Source organism: Danio rerio, chromosome 17 (genome assembly GCF_049306965.1).
Source record: "Danio rerio strain Tuebingen ecotype United States chromosome 17, GRCz12tu, whole genome shotgun sequence".
Classification (NCBI taxonomy): Eukaryota; Metazoa; Chordata; class Actinopteri; order Cypriniformes; family Danionidae; genus Danio; species Danio rerio.
This window is the reverse complement of record NC_133192.1, coordinates 11,991,532-12,005,992: the sequence shown is the minus strand read 5'-3', so window position 1 is coordinate 12,005,992 and position 14,461 is coordinate 11,991,532. Positions and strand designations below refer to the sequence as shown.

At 36.3% G+C, this 14,461-nt stretch overlaps 1 protein-coding gene across 1 annotated transcript in view; it reads left to right on the top strand.

Moving 5' to 3' along the window:
- fbxo34 (F-box protein 34) overlaps positions 1–14,461 on the top strand; it is a 30,342-nt gene that overhangs the window by 1,621 nt on the left and 14,260 nt on the right. The gene's annotated exons all lie outside the window — the stretch shown is intronic.

Below are 14,461 nucleotides of genomic sequence, written 5' to 3'. Positions count from 1 at the left end.
GTTAGGTGAATAGTTTGTACGTCAAGGTGACTAGATTGTACGTCACATACAATTTATTTTAATAGCACTCCAGAAGTAATTTTCCCACAAGCATTATAGGCTATAAGCCATAAACCAAACCAACCAGAATCCCAACATTTACAAGCTTTGATTTGACACAAAACAGTATATGAAAATTGTAAAAGGAAAATATCATACTTTATAGTAGGGCTGCACAATATATCGTTTCAGCATCGTTATCGCAATGTGCGTGTCCGCAATAGTCACATCGCAAGATATGCAATGTAAAAAGACATTTCAAGAAAGCGTAAAGCATTCGGACACAATATTGTGAAACATTTTGTAACTTAATTGAAGAGAAAATATACTGATTTATTAATACAATGAAGATTATATGGTTTTATTTTACATTACAATATTAAATTTCTGTATTTGAATACTTTTTCACTCTCCGGAAATTCATAAAGCATTATTTATTTTACTTTTTCTTTGCTCTATTGTAATCATTCTTGCAATTTTTTTTTTCATATACATGATTCACACCCTTAAAAAAAAAAAAAAAATAAATAAATATATATATATATATATATATATATATATATATATATATATATATATATATATATATATATATATATATATATATATATATATATATATATACACACACACACACACACACAAGGTGTATAAGCAGCGCCAAAAACTCTCGCCATTCAAAACCATGAACCATTCAAAAGATGCGCCTCTCAAAACAAAAATTGCTTTCTGTGTGATCGACTATATTTAATGATAGTTCACTGTGTTATTTTGTGAATTATGTTTGTTATGACTTATTTTAATATATATTTTTTTCATTGTATGTAAATGTGTTGAACTGTCATTGTCTTCGTTTGTTTAACTTTTTCTTTAATACTATTATTATTATGATTATTATTATTATTATCTTTATTATTTATTCACTTTTTTTTGCATATGTATATATTTTTATGGCTCTGTCGAGTCAAAAAAAAAAACAGGTCAGTCTATAAAGACTTACCAATTTTTGTTAAAAAATGAATAAATCTATTTCCCTATGGAGAAAATGAAATGAATGAGTTTTTCTTTCAGAACTCAAAGTGTTGCACTGTTCATTGATAATACAAAGAAATTGATTTTGCTTATTAGTTATCTGACATGTAGAAACATGGTCTTGACTGATTATACAAAAAAATATCAGTCAGTCTTTATGTAATAGATTTTTTTTTGTAATTTTGTTTTGAAAGACAAACTTTCCTGAAACCAAATTTTGATCCGGGGCCTGACTTGTTTTTAACAGGTCAGTTGTTCCCCACAGAGGGCTGATCCGCTAGCCTTGTTTTTCCATAATGGGGGGAGGTGAAAAGAGTATTTTGGAGCTCTACAGTTTTGATAATTGTGGATCAGGAGTGCAAAGAGTGGCTTTTATCTTCTGCTGGTCAGCTGTTATGTGACTTGTCAAAACCAGGCCGTACATCCCATAACAGGGGTGATAAATGTCCTCACAGAAGATGCGTTGCTTTTGTGGTCAGAACAATTTTTTGTTGTCCTTTTGTTTACTGATTGAACATGGGTGACTTAGATTTGGCTCTTTTTAGGTCATTTTATATTAGTTGTCACAATGTTTTGTGTTTATATGTCTAGACTAAATGTAGATCATGATCTTGTGAGTTGCAGAATTCCATGTGTTGCAAAGCAACCCGGAAAGTCCAACACCAGCCTGACCAGTAAATGAGTGTTGGGTGGATTTGTGTGATACAGAGGCGCACCATAATTGTATATCGATGACATGCAAATTAGGTTTTTATTGTTGCAACAAGTTATTTTAGTTGTGCCTCTGAAATCTAGTGTGTAGTCCCATACCACATCTAATGAGTAGTTTAAACAATTCCCTTTATCAGGCCAATCGAGAGGTTGGTGTATTTGGCAGGTGTTTTAAGTTTATTTGGCAAGCTCGAGTATTGGTTTAAGCAACCGGTGTCATGTTGAAACATGCAGAAATGTAGCAGTCCTGTTTTGATGGTGCGTTTTGGTCTGCCTTTCCTGCAGCTCTGTGAGAACATAGTTAGGTGAACACTTCATAAAAAATAAATTTAAGCCCGACCACCTGTTTGAACACCATGAACCCTACGGCTCATGCAATGGAGGTCTGACAACTGGACTGCTTACATGGCATAAAGAAAACCTGTTTGGTCACTCAACCAAGAGTCATGTGACAGGCTGAAGGGAAGTTTGAAGCAGAAAGGTGTATCTTACCTCGCTCTGCAAACCACTGAAAGCTTTAATACTCGCAGGGAAGAAATACCCAGCAGGTTGGGACAAGCTTTTGTCTTGAACGTGGGCAGGTCTCCGGCATAGTATGTGGTTTGAATTGCTTTGCCCCTTTTCAAAGTGAGGTTTAGAGTGCTTTTCATTAAGCTTGAAATGCTTTGAAGTATTTGTGTGGCAAAATTTAGCGCCATGGCTGACACACTCGGCATTATTTGAACATCACATGAAAATCTAGAGCGTTTGGTTTTCACAATTAATAATGCAGTCTTAATGCATGCATGCAAGCAAAATACCTCTTATTAAGTCTTTTAGTTTTTATTTGACATTCGTTTTTTTGTTTGTGACCAGAAATGCACAGCGGGGATGTAATAAACGGCATACTTTTGAAATCCAGCTAGTTGCTTGCTTGCCTGAATGACTAATGGACTGAATAATTAGGTCATATTCAATATAATAAAGAAGTAATCCAGCTGACCTCTTTTTTTTAAAAACCTTTGTAGATTGCCAAAGTTGTATTAGTAACTACAAAACGAAACAAAAAAAGTTTTTTTTATTGATAAAATTTATTAGTGGCATAATTAATGAAAAGTAAATTGATATGACAATTCAGCAAAAAGTAAATCAGTACTCAGTAAATCAGTAAAACAGTAAATCCCCTCAAAGGACCAGAGACCACTCTTTTTTTTTTTTTTTTTTTTTTTTGAAACTGCAAATATGCGGCAAAAGAGAAGATTGGGGGTGGGGGGGGGGGGATCAAATCGAAAAATTTATTTAACTGCCTTTGAGTGACTAATAAACACTGTAAAATTATCTCAAATAGTAATTTATTTTAAGGTGAGCTTAGAGTACAAATGTTATTAAATGGGCTTCATGTGGTTTGTAGCAGCAACACAGAGCCATAGGCTACGTTTGCACTAATCCGGATAAATTTGAAAGCGGGATTGTCTAAAAATGTCTTTAAAAAAAGTCCACACATTTTCAGGTCTTTCGAAAAAAAAATTGGTCATTTACGTTAAACTGACTAAAAGCGCATTTGTTCATGCACTGTGCATGCGCACAGCTGTACGGCGCTGGTGTTTATTTACTTTCCGTCTCTATTAAACGTTGCGGCAAAAAGTCGCAGTTGTCGTCTGCTTCTGCCAATGAACAACAGCTCCCTGTAAACATTGTGTGTCCTTTTGAAAAGAGGCAATATGGAGCATGTATAAACAAAGGGTTACCAGGCTCGTTGATTTCTGATAACCAAAAAAACCAAACCCATCAAAGTGGTAAAATCTGTGTCTGATCAGGACTCTGACAGAGTCTGCTAATAGCATTTGTCTTTCATGCGTTATGTTATTATGAAATAACTTGCTATGAGTTGGTGTTTGATGTACTGTGTGCTGAAGATGTATGTATTGCTTTTGCACTAAATATATCTTTTATTATTACATTCTTAAAAGTATGAACTAGGGCTGTGCCGATAAATGATATTACATGTATAGAATCGCAATTAAATTAGTCAATTACAATTCGCTCTGGACTCTTTTACTATATATTGATTTTAGAGCCAATCAAACAGCAGATATGTGCAACAATGGGTATCTAGAAGTGTGTTGATATTAGAGATTTACCGAATTTTTAGCCACTAAAAATTTATCGTCTTAAAATATGTTGTGCCATTTAATGGACCCTCTAATTTTTGTGGCTTCAGTCATTGTTGGGGTACTATTTTAAATCTGGAGGCATAACAACTTGTATCAAAAAATATATCGTTATCATTTAATATGGAAAATAATTATCGAAATTGCATTTTTTCCATATCGCCCAGCCCTAATACGAACCATGATCAATGTGTTGACTGCATTTATTTTGCACTAAAATTAGCCTGTGTTACTGTTGCGTCATTAACGATATGAACAGTGTTGACAATGCATTTGTTTTCACTAAAATTTAGTTGCAATGTTTTATGAGCTGTCAAACAGCACAGGTATAGATTTTTCCTGCAAATAAATAGCAAGTTGTGGCATGTTGCAAAATGTATTCATCTTGTGTTTTATTGATGACGACGCCAGCGACTTGTCAACTTTAATAGCATAAAAGTTTACTTTTAAAAATCTAAAGTCGTTCAACCCCTTGTACAAACTGACATTAATTGTTAATAAATGGCGTCTCAGTTCGGAGGGAAGGCTGAAACAGAGAGAAAAATAAACAAATATATATTAGTGTAGACATGGCCATAGTTCACTGAGAAGCAACATGAACAAAGGTCAAATTGCAGAATGATTATCTTTGATTTCAGGATTGCGCAGATTAAATCATCTATGGCGTACCTTGTCAGTGAACTATGACTCTGTGTGGTAAACACTGCTCTATCTGAAAGCAAGTGCTTGATTTACTTCTGAATACAGAACTGAATTTAATGCCAAAATGGATGTGAAAATTCTCATCAATCATGAAGCTTAAACTTTTTTACAAGTATTACTATTTACAGTATTTTGATCAAATGAATGCATCCTTTGTTAACGTATGAATTATTAGAAAGAACTAATTCGACCTCTATTTCATTTGTACTTTAAAATATTTTTTTATTCATCAACCATACAGCACAAGCTCACTTTTTGTGCATGCTAAACTCGCATTACGCAGACGGTCCAACTAAGAACATTAGTGAAGCTGGCACACACCTTCTTAATGAGATCATACGGCTGCGTTCACATGTCTCCTCATTACAGACGTTTATGACACTGGGTGATTTAATAGGAGAGTGAGACAGAAGACAGATAGCAGTTATAATGGCAACAACAAGGTTGTCTTGGAAAGCCGACTACACAAGGTGTGTTCATATCAGGTTTCAGGTGGAAAAGCATGTTCAAAGGCCAGGTTTTGTCTCGCACCTCATTCATGTTGGGGCTGTGTTTTTACGCTGCTTGTCCTGGCTGTCTGCGTTGGGTTGGGCTCTTGATATGCTTGTTGACCTGACCTAACTATTCCTAGTGTGGTGTCAGCGTAGTATTTGGCAACCGGACACACGCACACACCCTTATCATGGACGGTCACTCAAAGTGCCACAGAAGCAATTACACAGCATGTGTGAATTTATATAGAGATGTGGAATTCAGAGCCAGGGTTCTTGGGTAATCTGAGGTGTCTTCATTAGGGACTTTGAGGCGGATTGATTTGTTCTTGTTGTGAGTTTGTCGAGCTGCTATTGACCTCTTTTGAAGAGCTTCAATCAGTGGTTAAGACTGGTTTGTTCTTGGACCATAAGATAAAACCTTCTGATATCATACGCAAGCACAAAATAGGTACACAAGTACACATATGCTGAAATTTCTTATTAATGTATTCAGTATCTTAAGGTTTTGATTTACTCTTGGAGTTTATTTTTGTTCTTTGATTGATGGAAAAACGTTTGATATACCTGAACTGGGGTGTAAAGGAACCTTTGCAGTATTAGACATTTAACATTGTCTCTGTTGCTTTTAAATGCAGTTATACCTCAAGTACTATTAAGTTGCGAGTTATACCTTAAGTACTATTAAGTAGCTTTTTTTTGCAATTTTTACTCATGATCAGGGCTTGACATTAACTTTTTTGATCATCAGCCACTGTAGCTAGTAGTTTTGTGTTACTAGCCACTTGCCATTTTTACTAGCCACAATATAGTTGTCAGGAAAATACATTTTATATGCATAAAATGTGACTTTGGCATGCTGAAATTACTTGATTTAAATTGTGTTATGTCCACATGCCTCCTCATTCATTCAATTTTTTTGTGTTTTCTGACCTTGCTCAATGTGCATGAGCAAATGTGTTGTGGTTTCACTGTGTCTCATTGCAATTAGTTTTATTTCACATGACTTTTCATGGGCTCAACTAAGTATTTACCAATTTTTTTCCTCTGGCCACACCCAACTGGTTATTTCCTTGCCACAAATTTTATATATTGTGTTGAAACAAGCAAAATACAACAAAAACATTTTGTGTGCGATTAATAAAAGGATGATCGTGTGCACACAGTTAGGCTCATTGATAATATGTTCAAAGAATGGTTAAAGCGAAAGCGGCAATCACTGCTGCTTGCAAAACATTTTGAGCTCTTGAAAGTAGCAGGACTGTGGGTTCACAAGCACTGCTTTTTCCAGTCTATTTCAAAGAGAAACTATCGCACCAGTTGTATTTCCAGGCACAGTTGCTTCACGCAAGGAAGCGCAATGCGCGCGGGAGCTTTTAAGCCCTCAAACGCATCATAAGCTGTGCGCACGACGCTGTCATCAGTGAGCGAGGATCACTTGTGCACCTGATTGTCCTCTCATTCGTTATTCACCTGCTTTTTTTGCTTGCATAAACGCTTATCAGTCATGCTGCTTCTTGATTTTAGGATCACATTTGCGCGCATATTAAAAAACGGTCTTAAGCTAAAATTCTAATCTTTAGTGATAAGGCAGCTCTGAAAATTTAACAATTATTTTTAACCAGCCAAAGTGGCTAGTGGAGGTGTTCGTCTAATCCACCACATCTGAAATCTCTCTGCATTTGACAGGTTGTCTAGTCCTGCTCATGATGTCTGAATTCGATAGACTTAACCATTTTAGTTTTGAGTAGTTGTACTTTTTGCATTAGTAAGTAATTTTGACATTAAATTTACATTTGCTTTGACCTAACTAATAGGAATAGGCAATATTGAAAAAATTATATCACAATGTAATGTTTCATATTATTCAATATTGAAAATAATTGAATATATATTTTTAAATACATTTAGCAATATTAGGATTTTTTAACCAATTTATTTTAATTTACCAACATTACCAAGATGAGTTTTTATAGTCAAAATATTAAAAATATTTAAAAAAAAAAAAAAAAATATTTAACCCAAAGATCTGATCTCTTTATAATAAAATAATCATAAGTATTAAAGAGACTCCTAAACTTGATAAATAAATAAAATTTGTTAATTCAATTACAAAGTGTGTGCAGTGGTAAAGGTAGCTCAACATCTCTAAGGTGTCAATAATAATGATACAGTAAACTTCAAACTCTGTAAACAACACAAACTATGATAATCAAATCTAAGCTTTCAAGTAAAGGAACCAGCCATCATTATTCAAATTTATACTGCAACATTACAAGTTATGAAGTTGAATGATTACATTACCCCCTATGCTAAAAACTCTTTCAGATTGTGTGCTAGTGGTTGAGATGCACAAGAAAAGAAACCAAAAAGCCACTCTGGTGATGTTATTACATCCTTTTTTATTTACAACCTCCTCACTGCTGCTGAACGACACTCATTTTCGCATGTGTTGTTATTCTGATTCTACAAGTCTTCTTTGTAAATGACAAGCTTACTGGTGTTCCTTCCAAGACTCATGCTCAGCAGACTATAGCCTTCATATCAAACCTTTTTTGAATCGTTATTGATAATGGTGTTCGCTCAATAAATATCTATACAGATTTTATTGCCTAGCCCTACTATCTAAACAATTTTTTGAATACAAAGCAAAAGCAAACATGCATTTGTGTCAGCAATCATAAATCAATGGACAAAGAGGGCAAAGATAATCTCCAGCTTGTTTTTGACTCAAGAACGTGCAGGAAAGCAACTCGAGAAGGCAACACATTGCACAATAGCTCCACAACCCATCTACATCTCAGTTATGGGAAAGAAAACTCCCCAGCACTTTGATTTGACAGTGGACCAAATCAAATATAAAAGCCGATTCTCTCTGTCCATGTGCCAAGTGCTTTGAAAAATGCTTTGAGTCCCTTTGTTGGATTTGAAACTGAAACACATTGTGACTTAAATGTTTCTGAAGAAGGGAAGTTGTGCTATAAAAACTGGGGGGAAGTGAACCTTAGTCTCCTGTAAGAAACTCTAGTGGGCTTAATTTTATAACAACACAATTTTGCCATTGAAACTATTAACTCCAGTTGAATCTTTTAACTCATAAATGGTATAAACTGGTGAAAAGACTCATTTAAATGTGATTAAATTGCTTGCTAAAGCATTCAGTGAGGATATTTGACAGCAATGCAGCATTTGTGTTTGATATCCATTCTGTTTTGCATGCCATTTTTTTTTTAGAAATACTTTTACATACTTTGTAATGTGTAATATTTTGAAAGTTGGGACGTATACCCTGTACAATTTATTTATTTGGTTTGAAATAAGACCTCCAAGACATTTTCGACCAACTCAAAGAGTCCTCTGTTTGTAAAAGTAGTTTGGCTTTGTACCGTGAGAGATGTGTGCTTCTTTGATTTACATTCTTAGGTTTTTACAGCGTCCGAGATCTGGAAAGATCTATGGAAGCTATTGTAGCAGCTGGTCTCTTTTAGACGGTCTGGAAATGGCATTGTGTAAGCTCAGCAGTCGCCCCACCTCTCCTCTTGAATGAGTGCCATTGTTTTTGGGAAAAGCTTAAGCAAGTTCAGGTAAAGGAAGTGCGATATGAGGAGTTCTCATGCCAATAAAATATGTTGTATGTGCATTGTCCAGTTATGTTTTAGTTTTGTATGGGAGATTGTACCTTAAGATTCTTCACTCCACCTCTGTTTTTCAGCAGTGGTCCAAAAGTATTGATTATCTTTGCCATTTATAGGCATGCTGGGATCTTGAATATCCCATTGGCTCGTAATCAGACATGCGTTTGTTTCCTTCAGCAGCACACACGTGCTTGTAAGCAGAGCCCTCCTGTCCCAGCCAATCACAGCTTACTTAGGTGAAGTTCTGGAGGGTGTCAGTCAGACTCAAAACCACGTGCTTCTCTGAAGACTGTGTACATGCTATCCTCTGTAATGGAATACTGTGCAAATGTCGTAGCGGAGGAATTTACAATGCCACAAATGTTTTTGATGCATGTGAGTACATTTAAATAGATACACAGCTGAAAAAAAGATTGCAGTTACTGATTTGAGAAAAATATTGCAAATATGTAATTTTTTTGACATTTCCAAACTTCTTATAGTATCGTTGTACTAGCATGTTCATGCAACCAGCTTAGAATGCATGGACTGAAAGAGGAAATGAAGTTATCTGTGCTTTGTTTTGGTCTCTCCGTTGAGACCATGTAATCTTGTTCTTAGTGGTGAGCTCGGCTAGTGTTCGTTTTATTAGTCAAGAGTTTTGTTGAGGACTTATGGAGGGAGCATAGAGATGCTGTTCCAAAAGCTTTTTTTTAATCTGTCTTATCTGCTCTTCATGTGTATCTCATTAAAAACAAACTGATTGGCTGCTTTTCTAGCCCCTGGAGAGGGAATGTGCATGAGCAATCTAGAGGCAGTATTCTGTTTAGCTTTACCTCACAATTACTTATCAATGCTACTTTATTTTTATGTTACAGATTGTGTCCATCTAAATTATTAGAGCTGTAGTTTGACCTTCAGAATGTTACATTGCATTCTATTGCACTCTCTCCTGCTTTTTTTTTTTTGCTTCCAATTTTTTACATTTTGGCATTGTACAATGTCTAATGTAAAAAATCACGATGGAAGGTGACATCATCGTAAGCAGCAATGAATGAATTATTTATGAATAATAATAGTATAATTGTTTGTAGCCTACCGTTTCAACTACCTGACCTGCAGGGTTTTTGTTTTACCCATAACCAAATCATAAATAAATAAAGTTACTAGGGATGTAACGGTATTGTAAATACCGTCATACCGCAATATGAATTTTTTTCGATATTACCGTAGTCGCATGACTCGGTAAAACTATAGGTCTTCTGAGAAAATTTGCTCAGGCGAATAAAGCGAACGGGAGGTACCGGAAACTACAATTCCCATCTGCCCAGGCTTGGCCATAATCCCTTGCGGTCTGTTGTCGCTACAGATCCAGTAATGCGGAAATGGAGTGTGCTGCTAGAAGTGGGGATCAAAAAGAGCTGGAAAACCCTAAAGCGGGTATTGTCGCCACGCGAGTTCTTATCAGCTGTGTTGTCGCGCGAGTTCTTATCAGCTGTGTTGTCGCGCGAGTTCTTATCAGCTGTGTTGTCGCGCGAGTTCTTATCAGCTGTGTTGTCGCGCGAGTTCTTATCAGCTGTGTTGTCGCGCGAGTTCTTATCAGCTGTGTTGTCGCGCACGTACTGAATAGCTGTGTTGTCGCGCGAGTTCTTATCAGCTGTGTTGTCGCGCGAGTTCTTATCAGCTGTGTTGTCGCGCGAGTTCTTATCAGCTGTGTTGTCGCGCACGTACTGAATAGCTGTGTTGTCGCGCGAGTTCTTATCAGCTGTGTTGTCGCGCGAGTTCTTATCAGCTGTGTTGTCGCGCGAGTTCTTATCAGCTGTGTTGTCGCGCGAGTTCTTATCAGCTGTGTTGTCGCGCACGTACTGAATAGCTGTGTTGTCGCGCGAGTTCTTATCAGCTGTGTTGTCGCGCGAGTTCTTATCAGCTGTGTTGTCGCGCACGTACTGAATAGCTGTGTTGTCGCGCGAGTTCTTATCAGCTGTGTTGTCGCGCGCGTACTGTAAAGCGGGGACGGAGGGTATGTCGCGTCGCGGGGGCACTTTTGATAATTTTGGAAGGGAACTTTCTATCCAAGACTAAAAAGGGCATGTGCACTGCACAGGTTGAGCCCTGTGTGTGCACGTGCTTGCAAGTTGGGGAATACGACTAATAATCAGTCATGGGGACTGCAGAAACACAGCACACTGTTCAGATTGATGCAGACATGAGACCTCTATCTCACTCATGGTTTGTCCTCTCAAGTGGGGGAAAGACAATGCACAACGTTACCCACTGCTGTCAACCTGGGCCAAGTCATATCTCTCTTGTCCCAGAAACCTCAGTCCCAAATGAGAGGGTTTTTTCTGTTGCAGGGGACATTGTAAATACCCAGAGATACTAGCTTTTACCAGATTATATTTATATGATAATTTTCCTTTAAACCCATCTTTATCTAAGTGAGTGATTAAATGTTGAATGTGATGAGTTTTCAACAATACTAAATTGAAACTTTATTTTTTTTACATGGTTTAATATTTTTTTGTTATTAAAATTGAAGTTCCTGTTTCAAAGCTTACAGATAGATGACTAATTTGTATGTCATTGACACTTTTGGCACTTTTTTGGAGTATTTTCATAAGTTTTGTTTTTTCCTGTAAATGATTCAATAAATACCGTACCGTGACATTCATACCGAGGTATTACCGTACCGTGAAATTCTGATACCTGAGATTTACGCTATAATTACTAAGCTTGATTTTAGTGATAACCTCAGACAAGTGTGAAAGCGAATGATTGAAGCTGTGTACTGATGCTGTGATCTGATAGATTAAAAAGACCAAAGAGTCGTTAGATAGAGATGTTTAACTACTAGTGAGACTTGACCCAGCGGTACATCCTTGATAAACCGTCCGACGTGCACTGCTCTCTGGAGATTTGTGCTCAAAGCACCTGCTTACGGCTGGAGCTCAGATGTGCGCCTACGCTACATTCTCAGCAGTATAGTGTGTACGGAGGGTTTTTCAGAATTGCTAGGTGCCACGCCAGTGTGGACGTGGATCATTCTCGTTCTAAAATGCCATTTTAATCTGAGACGTATTAGTGTAAACGAGGCCTAAGTGTGTGTTTTTTTTTGTGGGGGATCGTGATCCCAGCTCAGCATTGTGATGTCTGTCAGCCATTAGCTATGTTTCCATCCAAAAATGTGAATGAACTATGCGCAAAACTGGATTATCGAATGAAAGACGTGCGAATAAAGCAACGTTTCCATACAACAGTCAAAGCGAACGAAATAATCACTTCCTAATTAACTGGCGCCAAATATCAATAGTAAAAGCTGAATTTGCTGCAGTAGGAGAAGCTTTGTCAATCTTTTTTATTTTTTCATCTAATAATGGCTTGCGCCTCAGAAGGCAATCCTGACACGCAGTGAATGCGCGGTGGCATTTGAAGGTGTCAGACAAAGAGCACAGATGCTCTTGATTCTGGAAGTCATTAATAATATGATAACACTAATACTGAAACGGTTACAGCGTTTTGGATTGACCAAAACAACAGTTCAGATAGTTTACAATGGATAAATAAGCAGGCTGAACACATTCGCACACATTTTCATCATCACATGATCTCTTATAACAAAATCGCATGACCTTTTTTAATGCGCATGTTGGAGTTTGTGCGATAAAATTGTTTCCATCATAGTTTATGCGCATCTTTTTCTATCGAAATAAAAGTTTATCCTACTCAGTTATGCGCATACATTTTTTTATGCGCATTTTCAAATTTTATGCGCATCGTGACGTTTCCATCAGTCGTTTTTTTATACGCATATGCAAAATGTGCATGAAAATAGGTAGATGGAAACGTAGCTATTGTCTTTTGACCAAACCATAGTCTTGTTTATTTATATCAGTAAAAATTGTGCTTTAAATCTGAAGAACTTATTAAGAGGACACTGTGACTAGGCATGGAACAATAACCGTTTTCAAGGTTTACTGCAGTTTGGAAAAGTCAAAGTTTTATAACCGCAAAGATTGTTTTAGTGACCTTACTCTTCAATGCGGAAGTGGGCTCACTTTTGCGATTTGTTTTAGAACTTCTAATTTAGTTGCCTATGGGAGAAATGGCTAGAAATAACGAACCACAGAAAACGGCCAAACTACTTGCTCTACAAACAAGTGTTTGCATGATTATGCAAACAAAGCAGAATCATGTAACAAGAAAATGTCAGTTTGTAACATCAAGCAGCATTCGAGCTGTTTTTACGTCTAAAAATGAATGGAAGTGAATGGGGCCGGAAGTCTCGAGCCAAAAAGATTCAATTGGCTGTGCCAAAAATAAGGTCAATACTGTTTTTAAGGTATATGTAAGATGATTTTTTAAAATTTATTTTTATGTTTTTTACAATTATTTAATTTAGTTTTTTAGGGCAACAGTATCTCTAGCAGAAAAGGACCCTCTACATCAATGGTCAACACATGATTCGGCAAACATTTGAGTAACAAATAGCTTATAAACCAACATCCTAAACTGCTATGTGCATCCTATGTGCTGTGCACCTAAACAGTGCAGTGGCTCACTCGCTTTATATCCAAAGAAGAGAAAGATATATCCAAAGATGCCTTTTTTAAGTTGTAAAGAAATCTGTGTTTTGTAAACTCATGAAGACAGCAGACGTTGATGATTTATTTGAATTATATAGCCTGACATGAATAACATTTCAAAATATTTTAAATGTTTGTTAAAATAAAATGTATTGTTCAATAAAAATAAAAAAAAGTTGGTGTTTTTTAACCCAGAACAACATTAGTAATAACAATACTGTGATAAAATGTTTTTTTTTCTGTCCAAGGTTTTCATACCATCAGAATTTTGTATGGGCCCATGCCTAGCTGTGACCCAGTTTACCAATTTAGGATGTTAAAGCTTGCTCACGTCATTGTCTTTGTTCCCTGTTTCCATTCTAGGTTTCTGTGTCTCTATATAAAATAGCCTAGTTATCTTAGAATTGCACCCTTGCATGTGGCTGCTGCATACTGTATCTATTTAGGCTTTTGAAATGGGCAATTACTTTATACCCTTCACACTCTGCAAGCCATGCAGATTTGAGTTTGAGCCAAGAGTTCAGTGTGTGATGAATTGATGCTTGTGCAAATTTGCAGGTCAGAGTTCACCAAACCTCAGTAAGCGGTGGAAGACAAAAACGTTGGGCCTTCTTCGACCGCAACTTAATTCATTTTGACGTAAAATACTCTGTAATTGACACAAGACTCCATAATGCATCACAGCCATAACCACTCCATCTCATTGGAATGTACAGTTTCATGTACTGTTTGAGGCATAGCATTTGTAGTCATTTCACATGGTTTAAATTACCTGTAAAACATACTCCTGTTGCTACAGAGTGTATAGATTACACAATTGTGGACTGTAAATGAGTTTTTGTTCCACATTAGACAGCATGTAGATATGGAGCCAGATTAGTCTCAAATAATAAATGTACAAAATAAAATTCATAAATGCACAGCACAATTCACATTTACAAAAAACAGTTTGTAAGTTTAAAGCAGAATCCATAAATCTAGCACACCATTTTTGAATTCAAATGTAAAAATCATTCATGTTTTTGCCAAATGAATTGAAATTGTGAGTTTTTAAATCGTGTTTTGAATTTACGAGTTGGATATTTGTGTTTTTTGAATCATGTGTTTTAATTGACCAATTGAATTTGTTTTTGAATCTT